This window comes from Myotis brandtii, unplaced genomic scaffold, assembly GCF_000412655.1.
Source record: "Myotis brandtii unplaced genomic scaffold, ASM41265v1 scaffold123, whole genome shotgun sequence".
Classification (NCBI taxonomy): domain Eukaryota; kingdom Metazoa; phylum Chordata; class Mammalia; order Chiroptera; family Vespertilionidae; genus Myotis; species Myotis brandtii.
In genome coordinates, this window is record NW_005354291.1 from 1,447,699 (window position 1) to 1,465,127 (window position 17,429).

Sequence of the window (17,429 nt, forward strand, 5' to 3'; positions counted from 1 at the left end):
AACATTTAACAGTGCACAGCGAGTGTAGGCCCCGTTGGAACCAGAGGGACACTCAGTCAACAAGAATGGATTTAACACTGAAATAAACCAAGCAGCACAGGGGGAGGGAAGTCCTTGCAGTCAGAAGACATGCCAGCTGAATGTCAGCTTCGCCATGATCGTTACTTTCATCCAGTAATGCTGCTTCAGCATTTACAAAGTGCATTTAATGCTCACAGACATCCTGGAATATGTCTCCCCCGGAAAGTAATTTAAGTCCTAATCCCAGCACCTGTGATGTGACCTTGTTTGGAAAGAAAGCCTTGTTGATGTAATCAAGTTAGGATGAGGTCATACTGGATTAGGATGGGTCTTAACCCAATGCTAGTGTCCTTATAAAATGAGGAAAATATATATGGATGTAATAAATTCAGAGAGGAAGGGAGAGGGAGAGAGAGAATCATTGATCGGCCGCCTCCTGTACTCCCCCCATTGGAGATCGAGTCCACAACCCAGCATGTGCCTTGACTGGGAATCAAACTGTGACCTCCTGGTTCATAGGTTAATGCTTAACCACTTAGCAACACTGGCTGGGCTAAAATAAGGAAAATTTAGACAGATATAGCGAGGAGAGTGCTATGTGAAGACACTGGGGAAGATGGCCGTGTGGCAGCAGAGGCAGGCGTTATAGCCATGCAGCTGTAAGCCCACACCCGGGACTGCCACCAACACCCAGAAGCTCGGAGAGAGGCAGGGACAGATTCTGAGCTGCCAAGAAGGAACCAGTCCTGCCAACACCTTGATTTTGGACTTTTAGCCTCAAGATCTGAGAAAATACATTTCTACTGTTTTAAGCCCCATAGTTCGCAGTACTTTGCGATAGCATCCTTAGGAACCTAATAGCGTGGGTATTACATTTTTATTTTATAGAAGAAAAGCACAGGTTTCAGAGATGTTAAGAAATGTGCCGAAGATGACAGAGCCAGTAGAAGGTTGACATCGAGACTTAAAAGCCAGAACTGTGACTTCAAGTCCTAGGCCCTTCCCCCCACATGATCTCTTACAACCGTTGGCTTAGAGGTGAACAAAAAAGAGATGCGCAGCCATTCCATTTCTGGGTCTATACTCAAAAAACTGAAAGCAGGGTCTCAACGAGCTATTTGTATACCCACATTTGTTGCAGCATTATTCACAATGCCCCAAAGGTGGGAGCAACCCACATGTTCTCCGATGGATGAATAGATAAAATGTGGAATAGACATGCAATAGAATATTATCCAGCCTTAGAAAGGAAGGAATTCTGACACATGCTACCACATAGATGAAACTGGAGGCCATTTTGCTGATTGAAATAAGCCAATCACAAGAAGACAGATACTGTATGATCCCTCTTAAACGAGGTACCTAGAGTAGTCGAATCCCTAGAGACAGAAAGTACAATGGTGGTTGCCGGGCCTGGGAGGAGGGGGCAATGGGAAATTGTTGTTTAATGGGCATAGAGTTCAGTTTTACAAGATGAGAAGAGTTCTTGGTTTTACAGCCACGTAAAAGAGTTCTTGGTTTTACAACAACATAAATGCACTTACTACTGAACTGTACACTTACAAACGGTTAAATGGCGAATTTTATGTGTATTTCCCACAATTTAACATCAAGCAGAGATGTGGCGGAGCTTGTTCTGATGGTGATTGCTGGCTTGGCCTGGCCATGGGCAGGCAGTCGGATTGGACAGGCTGGTTTCCACATTCTGCCGGTCGGGGACTTGCTTCCTTTCCCCTGCCTTCCTCTCTGCCCTGCATGCCAACCCACACTCTGTTGCTGTTACTCCAAACTGCTGTTGCAGGCACTTGGCTCAGGTCTTTAGCATCTGTCCCCTCCCTCCCCCCTGGGACGTACAGTGCTGTTTTCTCAGAACACTTGGGGCACACTCCCTTTGTTAGAATGAGTTGTAAACGCCAAGTGAATAGCAGTCTGGCTTCCTGTAAACCTGACTCATGGCAGTTGAAACGCCAGGAGAGCAATTTTGGTTGTGCTGCTTCCTGACTTTGCCAGCTTGTGGTGAGGATGAGAATAGGGAGGGTCCCCCCTATGGACTAGTCCCCTCACTTCCAAAGCCATGCTCCTTGCTGGCCACTTCCTGGATGGGACTGAGCGCTGCGGCTCCTGGCCTTCAGGGGCTCTCTCTTGGTGCTCTATGGGTGGTACATGCCTCTATTTTGTTTGCCCCACCTCCCAACTCATCTTTGTGTTGCTGATGCACACATTCACAGTCCCATTCACTTGACGTTTACAGCTCATCCTACTGAGTTTAAGGGGTACAAAGGCGCATCACAGATATCTGACCATCATAATGTTATGTGTTGGTTGTTCTCCATCTGGCCCTTCTTGATCCATTCTTAGTCCATCTAAAGATGACATAGTCAGTGTTCCCCTTGTCCTCCAGCTTCCAGTCGGTTAATCCCCTGGGAGGCACTGGCAGGGGACATCTGGCAGGAGGAGAATGCACCCACAGAAATCACTCCCTCTCTGCTGGCCCCTTGGCAGTGACCCACAATCTGCAGTGACCTTCCCAGAAAACCAATCCTCTTCTCCACAGTAAACAACCCAGAAACTCAGCCGGCCGTGAGTCAAGTTCACTGGAAGCCAGACTGCCATCTCTAGTGACAGTCCAGGAAGCCAAACAAGAACTTCTGTAACAAGTGGTCCCCCATGGCCAGGACTTGATTAATCACTGACAACTTCCCTAATTTATGTCCCTGCTTCCAACTTAGGACCAACCAGAGAAAACCACTAACCAATTATACAGGATGCCCACTTCTAGTTAATCCCCCCTACAGCTTCCCCAGGCCAATAGCCTCCCATCAGCACACACCTGAAGTCTTCTCCTTTTGCTCTGTAAAGCTGTCCCACTCCTCTGCCTGCCTGGGGTCCCTGAGAAAAGGAAACCGACGGTGGCTGACTCCCTTGCTTGAGCAACCTAAGAGTGAATAGCCCTTGCTGTTCTCATTTGGTTGGTCTTGGTTTATTTCCACAGAGCCCATGACCTTCTTATCTCCCTGGTGTCCTGCCCTATGATGAAGACACTCAGACTCCAGATTCTCCTCTGTGGACTGGGTTCCCTTCCTCTGCTGGAGAGAGGTGTGTGGCCAGTGGAGTGTCAGCAGGAGCATCTTCCCAGGGAAGGGCCCAGGTAGGGCTTGGCTGGACTTCTGGCATTCATGAGTGAGACACATGGGGCACCTGAATTCTTTCTTTTAAAGTTTTTTAAAAATATATATTTTGTTGATTTCAGAGTGGAAGGGAGAGGGGGAGAGAGAGAGAGAGAGAAACATCAATGATGAGAGAGAATCATTGATCGGCTGCCTCCTGCCTGTCTCCAACCTAGGATCCAGCCAGCAACCGGGGCATGTACCCTGACTGGGAATTGAACCAGGACCTCCTGGTTCATAGGTCGATGCTCAACCACTGAGCTGCACCAGCCAGGTCTGAATTCTTTTAAGAGCCAGTGATCAGGCAAGACCATAACTAAAGTTTAACTCTGGTTCCTACTTTATTTTCCAGTCCCATCCACCCATTGAGGGTTGGGGCCTATCCTTACTCTTGCCAATGAACCCAAGCCCACTAGTGTGGCCTGAATCCCCAGTGGACAGATTTCCTCTCTGCCAGCTGCCTGTCTCCATGCCAAATCCAGCTGCCTGCTTTCTCCTTGCCCCACCCCTGCTCTCCTCCAGGGATCTCAGCCCTTTCTTTCTCCTCCCTCCCCCAGTGCACACACGTGGTTACTGCCTGTATCAGATGCAGGACTGGCCAGCACCATTCTTACAAGCCGCCCAACACAATCATATCTGAATCATTCAGTGTCTCTCCTCCAAGCTTGGCTCTAGTGGAATTTTTGAACAGATTGAGAAGTGACCACATGATGGCACTATAAAGCTGTTGATGTTCTCATAAAGTTGGCAAACTGCAGAGCTCCAGGGCATCAAAATCTGCATTCTTCTGTTTTTGTGAATGTCAGAAAATAAAAATTGATAATGGTCAACAACCTCCAGAAAATCGTACTCTGTTTTGCCAAGGACTCTTCCTAATCAATGGCTATCAGTGTTTGACACTTGCCAACATCAACTCTCCTTCCTCCACACACGTCCCCACTGCCCAAGGCCCTTGTCTCTTTGCACTCAGCACATGCACTGCCTGTCCTACATTGTCTGTTGGTTGCTATGAACCAAAAAATACACACAGAGAGATTTAAGAAAGGTGAAAATATCTTACCTAAGCAGGAGTGAAATGATTTCTCCTTTTGTTTTGGGCCATCATTATGGTAAATAAATAGATGCATTTTTTCCTTTCCATGTATATAGCTGGGCAAATCACATGCACAAATGAAAACTGCCCACATCTAGAAAAATCCCTCAACTGCTCTAGTTGATTAGTCATGATCATAGTTAGCTAGCACAGGCAAGGTTGCCCAGGTAATCACACAAACATTTGATATTTTCTTACACCTCTCCTGTCTGATTCAAACTCTTAGGAATTAAGGTTTGTTTGGGGCACACTCTTAAAAACAGCACTGGTGAGATTCACGTGGATCCTAATTTTTCATGTGACCAAATGATAACCTGATAGTCCTGAGTTCTGTGTGAAAGGCAGCAAAGCACAGTGCGGAGAAATACACCTTCTGGGTCAAGATTGGGGAGGTGGTGACTCAAATCCTAGCTCAAGCCTTACTTTATTTCTGATCTTGACCAAATGTTCTCAGCTTCTTTGACCTTCAATTTGCTTATTTGTGAACTGATGTAAAGAGTATTTGGCTCCTAGAGTTATTTTTTTGGGGGGGAGGAGGAGTTAAATGAGATAATGCAAATATTCATACTAGGTGATCAATCATTGGGTGCTAGTATTCCTGTGAGTAGATTGGATGATTGCAGAGCATAACCTGTGTCAAGCAACTGAAAGTTCAGGAAAATTCCTATGCTCCTTTGGACAGACACCCCCAGTGGTAATTAAGAGCATGATATTTTGAGTCAAACTGTCTGTATCCAAACCCTGGACCTGCCATTTATGCAGTAAATGAATTCAGAAAAGGTAAGCAAAGCTTTCTAAGCCTCAGTGTCCAACTTGAAATGGCAATAATCATAGCTCCCGCTTCGATGTTGAGTATGAGATAATGCATATGCTATGGGTTGAATTCTATTTCCCCCCTAAGATGCTGAAGTCCTAATCCCCAGCACCTGGGAAGGTGAGCTTATTTAGTAATAGGGTCTTTGCAGATGGGCAAGTTAGGATGAGGTCATTAGGGTGGGCCCTAAAACAATACAGCTAGAAGAGAAAAATTGGAGAGGGACACCCACACAGAGAGAATGCCATGTGAAGATGAAGGGAGAGATCGAAGTGATGTATCTACAAGTCAGGGAATGCCAAAGATGGCCATCGAACACCAGGAACTAGGAGAGAGGTATGGAACAGGTTCTTTCTCATAGCCCTCAGAAGGAAGCAACCCTGCTGACACCATGACCTCCAACTTCTAGCCTCCAAAACTGTGAGACAATACATTTCTGTTAAGCCACCTAGTTTGTGGTACTTTGTTGTGGCAGCCCAGGAAACTCAGACAGCATGGATGCACTGACCCAATGCTGGGCACCCAGTAAGCATTCAATGAATGTTACATATTATTGCTGTTGCTGTGTGCTAGTGAGATTTCTCACCTTTTCTAACATCAGTTCCTCTGCACAGGAATATTCCCATCTGATTTCTCTTGCCTGGTTACTAGAACCCGCATTTCACTGTGATGCCTAAACACAAGCAGAAAGGCACATACAAAAACAGATTTCAATCACGCTGCTGATTAGATTTAAAAAAATGTAACCACCTTGGGCAGAGCATTACTAACTAGTGTATAAAAGATGATTTTATACAAGATGAGGGTAGAACAAGACAACTTCCATAATTAAATGTCAAGGTGTCCTCGAAGGTGTCAGGCCCGTGGCTAGCGGCAGACAAACCAGCAGCACCGAGGCGGGCTCTCAGCATTCTGATTGGCTGTTCACTCATCTCCAGGGAGTGGAGATTCATCTCATGAAAAGCACAAGATTCCTGGTAGGGCTCCTTGGTGGCTGCTTTATCTTACCCTTGTCCTGTGACAGCACAAAGGAAGCAGTGTGATTCTCTCCGTTTTCAATGTGACCTGTCTAGCTGATGACAGCTATGCAGAAGTCTTGACCCATCTGGCCTGTGCCTTCATTTTGGATGTTGGCATCCAAAGTGTCTCTAAACCACCCACACAGCAGAGAAGCTCCACGGCTTCTGACTCATGCAAGGTGTTCAGTAATAAGCATGTGTTGTAAGAACAAATGACCTGCAAAAATAAGTATGTATTTTATGAATACTTAATTCTGGGTCTTAAAGATCATGAAGACAACCTCACAGGAAAATGCACTTTAAAAGTTGGAGGTAGAAAGCATGAGTGGTCTTTCTTTCTGGAGAAATTAAAATTATAAGCATTTCCTTCTTCTCTTATGTGCCATGTACAAACAATCCCTGGAAACAAACTGTCTGGAGTATTTTATTTCTTAATTAATCCAGTTTTGCTATTTGGTATAAATAGGATGATGTTCAGGCTGAATGAAAGAACAGGAAAGTTTAAGGGATACAATCCAAGGAGGATTTTCAACTCCCTCCACATCTGCTGCTCTATTTTGCTTTAAATTAGATTTGTAAATTAATTTAATTTTTCATTTGAAATTGCTCAGCTCTCCCTCACCCCTTTTTCTTTTCTTCCAGCAGCTGGTCCTCTTGTCTGTGTCCCCAGTCTTTCCCCAGGAGACCAAACTCTACTTTCTACTTCATCTGACAATTCTCTTTCCATATTAAACATGAAGCACTTAAGCTAGACAGGTAATGTAAGAAGAGCATCACTTACAGGCTAATTGGTATATGAAAAAGACAGAGATCTCCCCGACTGATGTTAGAAATTCCCTTCTCTGATTTGTCTCTTTCAGCATGAAAATACTCAAGGCAACACAATAGTACACATCTAGACCCAGCTTCACCTTTGTTTCCTCATCTAGAAAAACTGAGTCACAGTATGGGGCTATTTCACACGGTTATTGTCGGGAATTATATATTCATGTACTTATTAATACTCAGTTTTCCACCAACCAAGATTTTTATCTGCTGATCACAGATATCATACAAAAATGGTGAAATAAAATTAAGGAATCAGAAACAAGGAACTTAAACACAATAGTAGAGCATGAAGACTACGTTAGGAAAAATGTTCAGGTGTTGGGGGTGGAGTGGCTACTTAGTTTCTGTAATTAAGCTTTAAATATAACTCAGATTCTTGAAAGTTCAAGGTTAAGGGTCAGTTACATGATCAGAGAAAAGAATAAGGGTCCTAAGAAATGACATATGGAACTTGAATGTCTCTCTGTGTCCTCACATGGTGGAGGGAACAAGGGAGCTCTGGGGGTCTCTTTTATCAAAGGGCACTAATCCCATTCATGAGGGCTCCATCCTCATGACCTCAGTACCTCCCAAAGGCCCTACTTCCTAATATCATCACTTAGGATTTTTATTTTTTATTTGTTTAGAATTAATTTTTTAAATTTATTGATTTGAGAGAAAGAGAGAGAGAAGGAGAGAAATGTTGATTTGTTGTTCCACTTATTGATATATTCATTGGTTGATTCTTATATGTGCCCTGACCCAGGATCAAACCCAAAACCTTGGCGTATTGGGACAACGCTCTAACCAACTGAGTTACCCAGCCAGGGTGCACCACATAGGATTTGGACACATGAATGTTAACACATTCAGTCTATGGCAGTGGCAGATTCCTCTGCTCAGCAGTGGGGTGGTTCTGATCATGGAAAACTGAAATCTTTTTTTCAATAAAAAAATCAACTTTTTTTTTAAGTTGCCTTTTTTGAACAAAGTTAAATCCCTTGAGTAGGAGGGATGAGGAAATGGTTAGCGAGCTGACATAAGCCACAGAAAGAAGGAAGCCATGAGGAGTTTACCTGCATCGGCTGGACACTTGGCCTCTGGTCAGTAGCCCATTATGTTCCCTTCCCCCTTTCCTGGCAGATTGCCTCAGCCCGCACCCCTGGGCCTTAACAGACTTGCCTGCCTTTCATTCTGGAATCGAGTTGCTTGACAGGAGAGGTTCTTTTTGTCTTTTATCTCAGTCTCTCCAATTCTGAGCAGATTCTTAGCTCCAAGGGGGCAGAGAATCCCTTCTGTTATTTCCTGTACCTCCTGCTCAGTCTCTAATAAATATCTGCTGCATGAATAAATACATTACCCAGCAAATTGTAGGCACTTAATAAGTATTTGTTCAATTAAGGAATTGTGCTTAAAAGTAAATCATATTTTATGCAATCTGGGAGTTAAGTATATTGAGAAACATTTAATAAATCTTATATAAAGTGACTATCTTATCTACTTAAAATCTCTAGTCCTCTCTTTAGGCTTCTGATTATACAAATAGTACATGTTTCTTGCAGAAAATGGGGAAAACAGAAGAAAATAAAAATGATAGAGAATTCTCCCATATAAAATTAAGAACTGTTAATATGGTCTTAATGGCACACACAATTTTTTATTCTGCCTTTTACTTATTTGTGAATATTTTTCTACATTGATGTGCCTTCATTTCACCTAGCTATTTTTCTTATTATTTCTGATATAGGTTGGTTTTGATTGTTCATTATTCTAAATAATATTAAAATGAAAACTTTGAATCAAAGTTTCTATCTGCATTTCTGATGGTGTGCTTAGAATAGATTCCTAAAAATCTTCTCCCAAGTCGTTCCTGACAATATATTCAAGAAAACACTGGTACTTTCTGCCTTTTGGTAGTGACTCCGGTAGGAGGTCAACATGGTTACCAGCTATTAGTTTGCTAATTGTCCTTATTTGAAGCCAGTGACCCAATAGTTTCTACTACTCTAGCCTTGTGACCACCTCAAGATTGCATTGTTGTCTCAGCCAGGTTGATAATGGCCCACCCACTCCAGGGTAGCCTGAGTAATGCTGGACGCTTCCGTGACATCCAAAGAAGGTTTTGAAAAAGCCGAGATTGATGGAGTCCATTTGGAGTGTGCTCTTTAGGTGGAAAGGATAAGAGGCAAGTGCATTTTTATGATGGCTTTCAGTCATCCTGAACACCTATTGACCCAACCAACCCCTTGAGTTTATGCCCCTCATAACCCTCTGAAGAGCACTCTGGACTATACAGACTCAAGGGCATGCTGATTCTCTACACACAGGCTGCGACAGCTGGCCCTCTTTTCTTCTTTCTGCCTAAAATACCTCATTAGAAGAGGAGATAAGTATCCTTTAGCCCCATACGTTACATCAGCAATGCGGCCTCCACTGCAGGAGGGATGGCTTACCTTGACACTCCAGAGGTAGTGCTTTCCAGCTGTGACCTAAGTGGCTACAGATTTGAAACAGGGCTGCAAAGAAATTGCCACAAGGCTGAAGACAGAGCTGGTCCTGGTCACCAGCTCCGCATGCCCCAAGGAGGCTGCCGTGTAAATCCCTGTGGCCGCTGCCCCACCAGCTCCAGTGGCCCCTGGGAGAGAGGCCGAGTGTCTGCAGGTGAAGCCACAGCTGAGAGGACAGGATGGTGCTCAAGATGGTCATGTGGCCTGGGAGGGGGTCAAGAGGGTCAGGATGCCAACGTGCCCACTTCTGTTTTAGAAAACGTGTGGGTTACAGTTCCCCGGGAGAAGAAAGGACATCCTTGAAAACCAGGGGAATTGCAGTCATGTGTGGGAAAGCTGCGTATCTCAGGTATGAGATAAGCACAGAGCCAAGCAGAGGGCGAGAAGAGCAGTGAGGGGTGGGGTGGGGGGGGTGCAGGTAACTATTAATGGGCCCAAGTTCATAGCCAACTAGTTATTCTGCTACCCCGAGAGTTCTGTTTCAGAACAAAAGACACATTTGGTCAGGAAGTAGATGACAGGCAGGATTAAAGCAGACGTTTATTAATTAATAGCATAAACTTTAAATAAGTGAGACACACACTTAACTGCAGCCCAAACACTGTGGTTTAAATAATATTACATGGCCAACAACCGTTGCCAATATATTTTTACAAGGCTGTTAAGTACTGCCAACACTCTGATGTTGAGCCAAATTGCTCTGGAATATCGTGGTGCAAAGCACAACAACTGTGTTTTTGTGAAAGACTCGGGATACCAGGGGAATAATCCATGTAGCTCATGAATGTGTGGTGGGTGCCAGAAGGTATGGGTCAGAGCCACCCCTCAAAACTGAGGTTCTCACCTCCATGCCTGTGATGGAAAGGGGGGGGGGCATATTTAGAGTGAGAGGGACATCTGATTAGGAAGCAGGGGAGGCAAGACCTGGGATTTATCTTTAAAAACCCCAAAGATAGCCTGGCCAGTTGGCTCAGTGGATAGAGCGTCGGCTGCGGACTGAAGTGTCCCAGGTTCAATTCTGGTCAAGGGCACCTGCCTGGGTTGTGGGCTCGATCTCCAGTAGAGGGCATGCAGGAGGCAGCCCATCAATGATTCTCTCTCATCATTGACGTTTCTCTCTCTCTCCCTCTCCCATTCTCTCTGAAATCAATAAAAATATATTTAAAAAAGCAACAACCCAAGGGTACATCTCATAACTGACTGGGAACTTCTCCTGACTTAACCTCTGCCTCAGCGTGTGGTGCCCTAAACGTGCCAGTGACCTCTTCCGAGAGCAGATCTCAGCTCTGGCTGGAGCTCAGCTTGCAGACGCTTGGAGCAGGTCTCCTTGAGATCATCACCGTCAAAGCAGGCCCCGCATCCATCCAGTGCTCCCTGCATCTGCGGGCGGCCAGGCCTGCCGCCTGCCCTCACAGACCCTCCTGGCCAGGGCTGCTTCCCCGCACTCCCAGTGCGACTTCCTTCCTGCCGTTCCTCTTAATTTCCTGACATTTAGCCAAATTGCATGATTAGTAAGCTATGGTTCAGTATGTACTTCAGAATCAGGAGATGCAGAGGCCCGGGAGTTTGGCTGAGATTTAACTGGTCCCGAAGCCAGAGGAGAGCTGGGAGTGTGCTGAGGGGGCTGATGGGTTTCTCACATCGGGCTTTTCCGGGGGTTCTCCTCGGAGTTGGCTCTGGCCTGGCCGTGCATTGGGGTCTCCCATGGGGCTGGTGGAGATGGGCAGAGGCGTGCTGGGGGAAGGCGCTGAGTTACTGCGGAACAGCAACTACACAGACCATCAACAGAGGCATCTAACACTTGCCAAGGAGCCTGGGGTAAGTGTGCCATAACTATTTGCTACATAAAGAAATCAATGATTTCACCGCAGATAACACTGTGAGAGAGGGAAGGAGGAAGTCTTTTTTTTATATTAGGAAGTGTAGATAACTAGGTTTTTTAAAATTTTATTTATTTTTTCCTGGGAGTAATCACCCTTCCCACCCCAACCTCCACCCTTTGAATGAAGGATGATATGGAATATGTAACAGAGGCACATTGATCTTTTTGTTTCCTCCCTTGCAGTTTCTCTGCCATCAAAACTAAGCCATGACGAGTGGGAAAGAAGGGAAGCCCTTGCCAGCTGGGAAAAGGAGAGGAGAATGTTCTTTTCTTCGGGGGTGGACATAAATAATGAGAGGAGAGGGGACATGAAGGGGGGGCAAGGGGTCCGCTGTGAGTGTCCATCTGTTGCTGTGAGGTGAGGGGGAGCAACAGCTTGAGGGGCAGACTTGTCAAGTACCCGTGGAGCCTGAAGCCCTCCTCACTGTCCCTGTCCCCTCCCCAGCTCAGCTCGGGGTCCTGAAATGTCTCCTGGGTCACTGTGGTTGGAAGCTGAAAAGGCAAAATAAAAGCACAAGAATGAATGGCGCCAAAACAGTGCAGGCTGAGCTTGCCGTCTGCGAGTTTTCAGAGTGACTTGCTTCCAACTTCCCCTCCAGAGGCGGCTGACACTGTTTTCATAGGCAAAGCTTCCCATAGCCTGGCCGCCTTCTCTGGCTGCCAGAAATGGAGCACGGGCTCAAGGAGCTTCCCCAGAGATCTGATCCGTTCAGGAAGAACGTTCTCTGTGGCTGCCCAGGGCCCGGGCAGCCCTGGCTCCCGGGATGCCTTGAGCGTGCGACCGGCTGTGTGGAGGAGGCCTCCTGAGGGCTGTGCAACTGCACTTCCAGCAACATCAGCCCAGCGCATGCAACCTTCCATGACCCGCATTTCCTAATGGATCATTTCTTAATGGAGGAGCCTAAGTTTTTCTTCCTTGCTTTCAACACCCTCCTTAATCTGACCCCACCCTGCTTATGCAACTTGTTTTGTCCTCAACATCTCATCCTCAGTCTGGTTGCCCTGTTGGCTTATTTGTAAGTTCCTCATCTTTCATAGAATCTTCCAGGTCTCCTGGCTCTCCTCCTTTCAGACCCCTGGTGGTGCTTATCACACGTTAGTTATGCACGCACTCTCAAAGCTCACCCAGGTCGCCCTTGTGTGGGTTTCGTTCCCCCCAACTCATTTACCAACGCAATGAGGTCGGAGTCACTGCCCGATTCTCCCTGTTGGAGCCCTATCTTGGTAAATGCAGATAAGGCGAGCTTTCCCTGGGGTTCAGGTCTTGGGTCTCCTACCTGGGACCGAGCGCTTTTAGCTGCGACCTGCTATGCAACAGGGCGGGTCAGCTAGTTCTTGGAAGGGTAGGAGGAATGGGGCAACTGCTGGCTGACAACTAGGTTGAACAATTCCTGGAAGTCGAATGCACACAAGTGGAACAGGTTCGTTGGCTATGAGGGCTCCTGACCCTTTTTTCTTTTGGTTAATCCTCACTTGAGGATTTTTTCCCCCCTATTGATTTTTAGAGAGAGTGGAAGCAAGGGGGCGGGGGAGATATGTGTTGCCTCCTGCACACGCCTGGACCCAAGCCGAGATTGGGCCTGAAACCCATGTACATGCCCTTGACTGGGAATTGAAGCCGGACCCTTCAGTCCTCGGGTTGATGCTCTAACCACTGAGCAACTGGCCAGGGCTATCCCTTCTTTTCATTTCTCTTCTCCCTTCAGGCTAGCTATAGGTTGGGGCTGGGAAAGAAACCACAGCCCGTGGTCCTGCTGGGGAGGGGTCCACCCCTCCTCACTATGTTGCGCTCCTGCCTGAGTGGGAAGGTTCTGTGTGAAGGCAAGAGCATTTGCCACAGAAATTGTGCTTCTGGAATTCTGGCTGCTGTAGACGCCCATCTAAGCGCCTGTACCTCTGAATCAGGAAGGCGAGCCTCTTCTCTCTGCCTGTCTGCACTCCACTTCCTCTTGTTGGCCGAAAGAGTAGTGGGGGAATCCCAGCCAGAGCAGTTGCAACAGCTTCTGCTACCTCCAAGGCGGGGGGACAGCCCTTCAGATTCCCCGGGCTACGCAGTCCTCCCCCGGGAACGCCCCCACCTGCTTTTCCTTCCCCCGTGTGGTGTGCCCTCCTCCTTCCCAAGAGCCTGCTGATTCGCATCCACGTCATTCCTTAAAGAAGGTGGGACTCTTAGCTCTGCCCAGGGACACACATCCAGGGGCCCACATGACACTGGGCAGCAGGGTAAGACCCTTCCCCCCAGTTTAGGGACTGGCCAACCCTGGGGTATAGGACGGGGGAGGGGGCAGGGGATGAGAAGGAAATCCCCTTGAGAACCAAAGATCCTCCATCTCAGACTCTTTCCTTTGACCTTGGGTCTCTAGGGCGCAGTGTCCACTTGCTGCCAAGGCCGGCGGGGGCCATGAACTTGGACTGACGGCTGGGGGGTGGGGTGTTGGGGAGAGTGGAGGGATCAAATTTGTGAATATATATCACATCCACAAAACAATGAGGGCCGAGATGAGGTGACTTGTTCCTGACAGTGGTCTCCACAGCCCCTTCTGCAGTCCTTCTCTGTCATGCCCTCCCTCACGCCATTCCTGTCCCCTCACTGTTCCTCAGCCGTCCCCACCACTTCCCCAAGCCCCACAAGCTCTTAAGTCCTTTGCTCCAGCCAGTCCCTCTGCCTGGGACACGCTTCACCTGGATAACCCCAATGGTTCCTTGGCTAATTCCTCACATCCTCGTGCCTTCACTCCAATCTGTTCTCAGCGAGGTGCATCCTGACCACCTGCCTTCATACACACTGTATGCATGGTTCCAAGCACTCTGATCGTCTTACCCCGTTCCATGTTTACATTTTCCTGTAGTTCTCATCTTCTAGCATTTGTGCAATTTCCTCATTTATGAAGACTTTTTTGTCTTCTGCTAGAATATAAGCTGCCCAGGAAAAGGGGGTGAGGACCCTTTGTCCTCTGCTGTCTCCAGAGCACTTGGGATAGCGATTGACACATGGTAGGCACTCCATCAATAGCTAAGACATTAATGTAATGAAAGGTGACCCTAGCGTCGATCCAGCAAGGGCAGAGATGGATTTGAATTCCAAAGCTGGTCATCCTGCGTCCCCACCTCAGAACACATGGCCTGTCCGGGTGGAGAGCACATTAGTGGCTGCTCAAGAGATGCCTGTTAATTAGATTTCCCCATCAGACTGCTCCCTCCCAGCACAGATACTAGAGCTCTGTGTGTGAACATGGGGCCTTGCCTCGTTTTTCCTGGGTGACAGGTTTGCTGGCATCCTGCACGTCCTGATGAGGTGGCACGTCCCTGGTCACAGAGCACTAAGCTTTATGGTCCCTGGGAGTGTCCGGAACGAACCCTCTTTGAAAACAACACAAGCTGTTGGCCCATGCTGAGTGCTTAAGACCATATGCTTGTGAACTCTCCAAGCAAAGACACCTGTCAAATCCAGAATTGGCTCCCGGCCTTGCTCGAAGGATTGGCTCTCTAGGAAATGATGGAGGAACACAGCTGGGGCTTGTAAGGCATGAGCTGGAGGTGCCAGGGCAGGACAGAGCCTGAGAGGGTGTGAGGGGAAGCCCGTGGAGCAGGGACACCAGGCATTAATGACCTGGGTGGCTGCTCTCTGGGCAGAAATGCAGCTGAGCCCCTGAGGGTCGGGTTGCTGCAGTGGTTTTGTCATTTTTGTTTCTAATTAGGATCTAAAAATGGATCTTAGTTCCTGTGAAGAAACTCCATAATGTGAGGGCGGAATTGGGCCAACTGGGTCCACCGGCTTTGAGGATGTAAGCATTTCACTGCTTCTCCCACAATCAGGTCCCTCAGGACAGACCCTCTCTTGGACTCTCGCTCACCTGACCCTTTTACTTGTTATGCTTGTGGTTCTGGTTTCTGTTTTGTTTTTCTTGTTTTTGTTCCTGTTATTAGCTGACCTTGTTTATGTTGGAATTAAGGATAATTTTCATCCTAATCTCAACATCTTGGTAATAGAAAGTTACACATTATATGGATTCCGGGTGAAAGGGAACAGTCAAATTAGGCTCATACCTACTGGCTCACTGAGTGTATTTCTAGAATAGCCCTGGAATTAATGTTTTAATGAACACTCCAACTGCTCAGGAATACCATTCTAGAACATATTAACCTAGAGAGCAGCCAGTTAAACTGGTATTTGGTCAACAACAAGCATTTCTTCCCCACAAAAGACTGTAATGGGATTAATTTAACATTTCCTAGCTTGTGGCATCTATTTTGACATAAATCTTTATACAGAGTTCGATTACACATATAACTATAAAACAGGATTTGGGGAAATATTTTGATGAGGAAAATCAGAACACAAACACAAATCAGGCCTTGGCTGATGACTTACAAGAAAACCAATGCATGTTCTGGGAATAGCACTTGGAGGTTGGGGGGCTGGATAAGAAAGGTGAAAGGATTAAACAACAAATAAAATAAATTCATAGACACATACAACAGTATGGTGATTACCAGAGTGCAAGGGGCTTAGGGGGAGGTAGAAGAAGGTAAAGGGGATAAATAGTGACAGAAGGAGACTTGACTTTGGGTGGTGAATACAGAATACAATATACAGATGATGTATTATAGAATTATACACCTGAAATCTACATAATTTTATTAACCAACTAGGGGCTCAGTGCACGAATTTGTGCACTTTGAAAGGAACTGTGGGTTGTGAGGCTGCGGTGGGCACAGGGGCAGGTTTATGCCCAGCCCCTCCTGCTTCGGCCCCTGGTCCCCTGTCTGCCGGCAGCCCTGCTCCTGCCGCTGCTCCCACGCGCTGACGGTGCTGGCCCCGCTCACACCTGCTGAAGGCGCGGAGTAATTGGGGCCAGCGCTGTCAGTGGGTCTGAGCTTCGGCTGCTGCCCCGATTGCCCCTCAGGAACAGGGGGAGGTGGAGAAGCCCTGAGGGGCAATTGAGGCCAGCAGCCACCACTCGCACCCACTGATGGCACTGAGTGATCGGGACCGGCGCTGGGTGTCAGCAGCGGGTGCGAGCGGTTGGTGGGACCGCAGCGCGCGGGAACAAAGAATTTTCAGTAACCACCAGAGGCTCGCCCCGATGACAGTGACCAGTGCCCTGCCTTGGTCTGGCACCCCCGCTCACCTGCTCCACCATCCCGCCGCAGCTGACGCCCACCATGTCCTGTGTGCGTCCCCCTGGTGGCCAGTGCATGTCTTAGTGACCAGTTCGGTTGTTCCACCATTCGGTCTATTTGCATATTAGCCTTTTATTATATAGGATGTCACCACAATAAATTCAATAATTAAAAAAAATGAGCTTAATGAAAAGAAACTACCTCTATATGACTTCCCATTGCAAGATACGGGTGTCAGCAGATAATCTCAGTACTTGCAATGAGCATGGCATTGTTTTAGTTAATTCTGGGTGATTTAGTTTTGCTCCCAATGGTTATACATTTTCTTCACGAGTTGCTTTGTAACAGAAGATCTCAAAGTATGTTGTAGGATTCAGATTGTCACTGTTTGTTTACCTAACAAATAAATACAACAAATCTCTTAATCAGCACCCTGGTGACTTGAGAGAATATGCATAGTTTCCCAGAGTGGGTAGCTTGCCAGGATGCAGTGTGCCCTGGCCCAGACTGCCTGGTCTAGCAGAAAATGTAGTGTCACACATAGTAGGAACTTCCTTTAATATATGTGCATCTCGGTATTCTAGTAAAAACTACCAAATGAATAAAAAAAAAGAGTTCACCTCTTCACCTTACATTAAGAAGGATCACAGAGGGAAAATGAGCCATTTTAGCAGAATTCTCTAGATCCAAGCAGTGCAACAAACCTACATTTGGATAGCTCTGAGGTTAACTGAACCAACTATATTTGTTAACTGTAGCATCTAAACATGACCTTTCCATTTTCATAGTCCAAAATACCTCTTTATTCCTGTTTCTTATGATTTATTTTAAAAATTACCACATGCCTACACTCTAGTTTTATAGGACAGGTAGTTTTGGGTGTGTGCATTCTGTAAAAAAACAACAACAAAAACCCCACTTCTCTGCAGTTCTCTGATGGGCTTGCACCTGACTGTAACTCCAACAGAGGTCTTGCCAAAAGCAATCCAATTCTG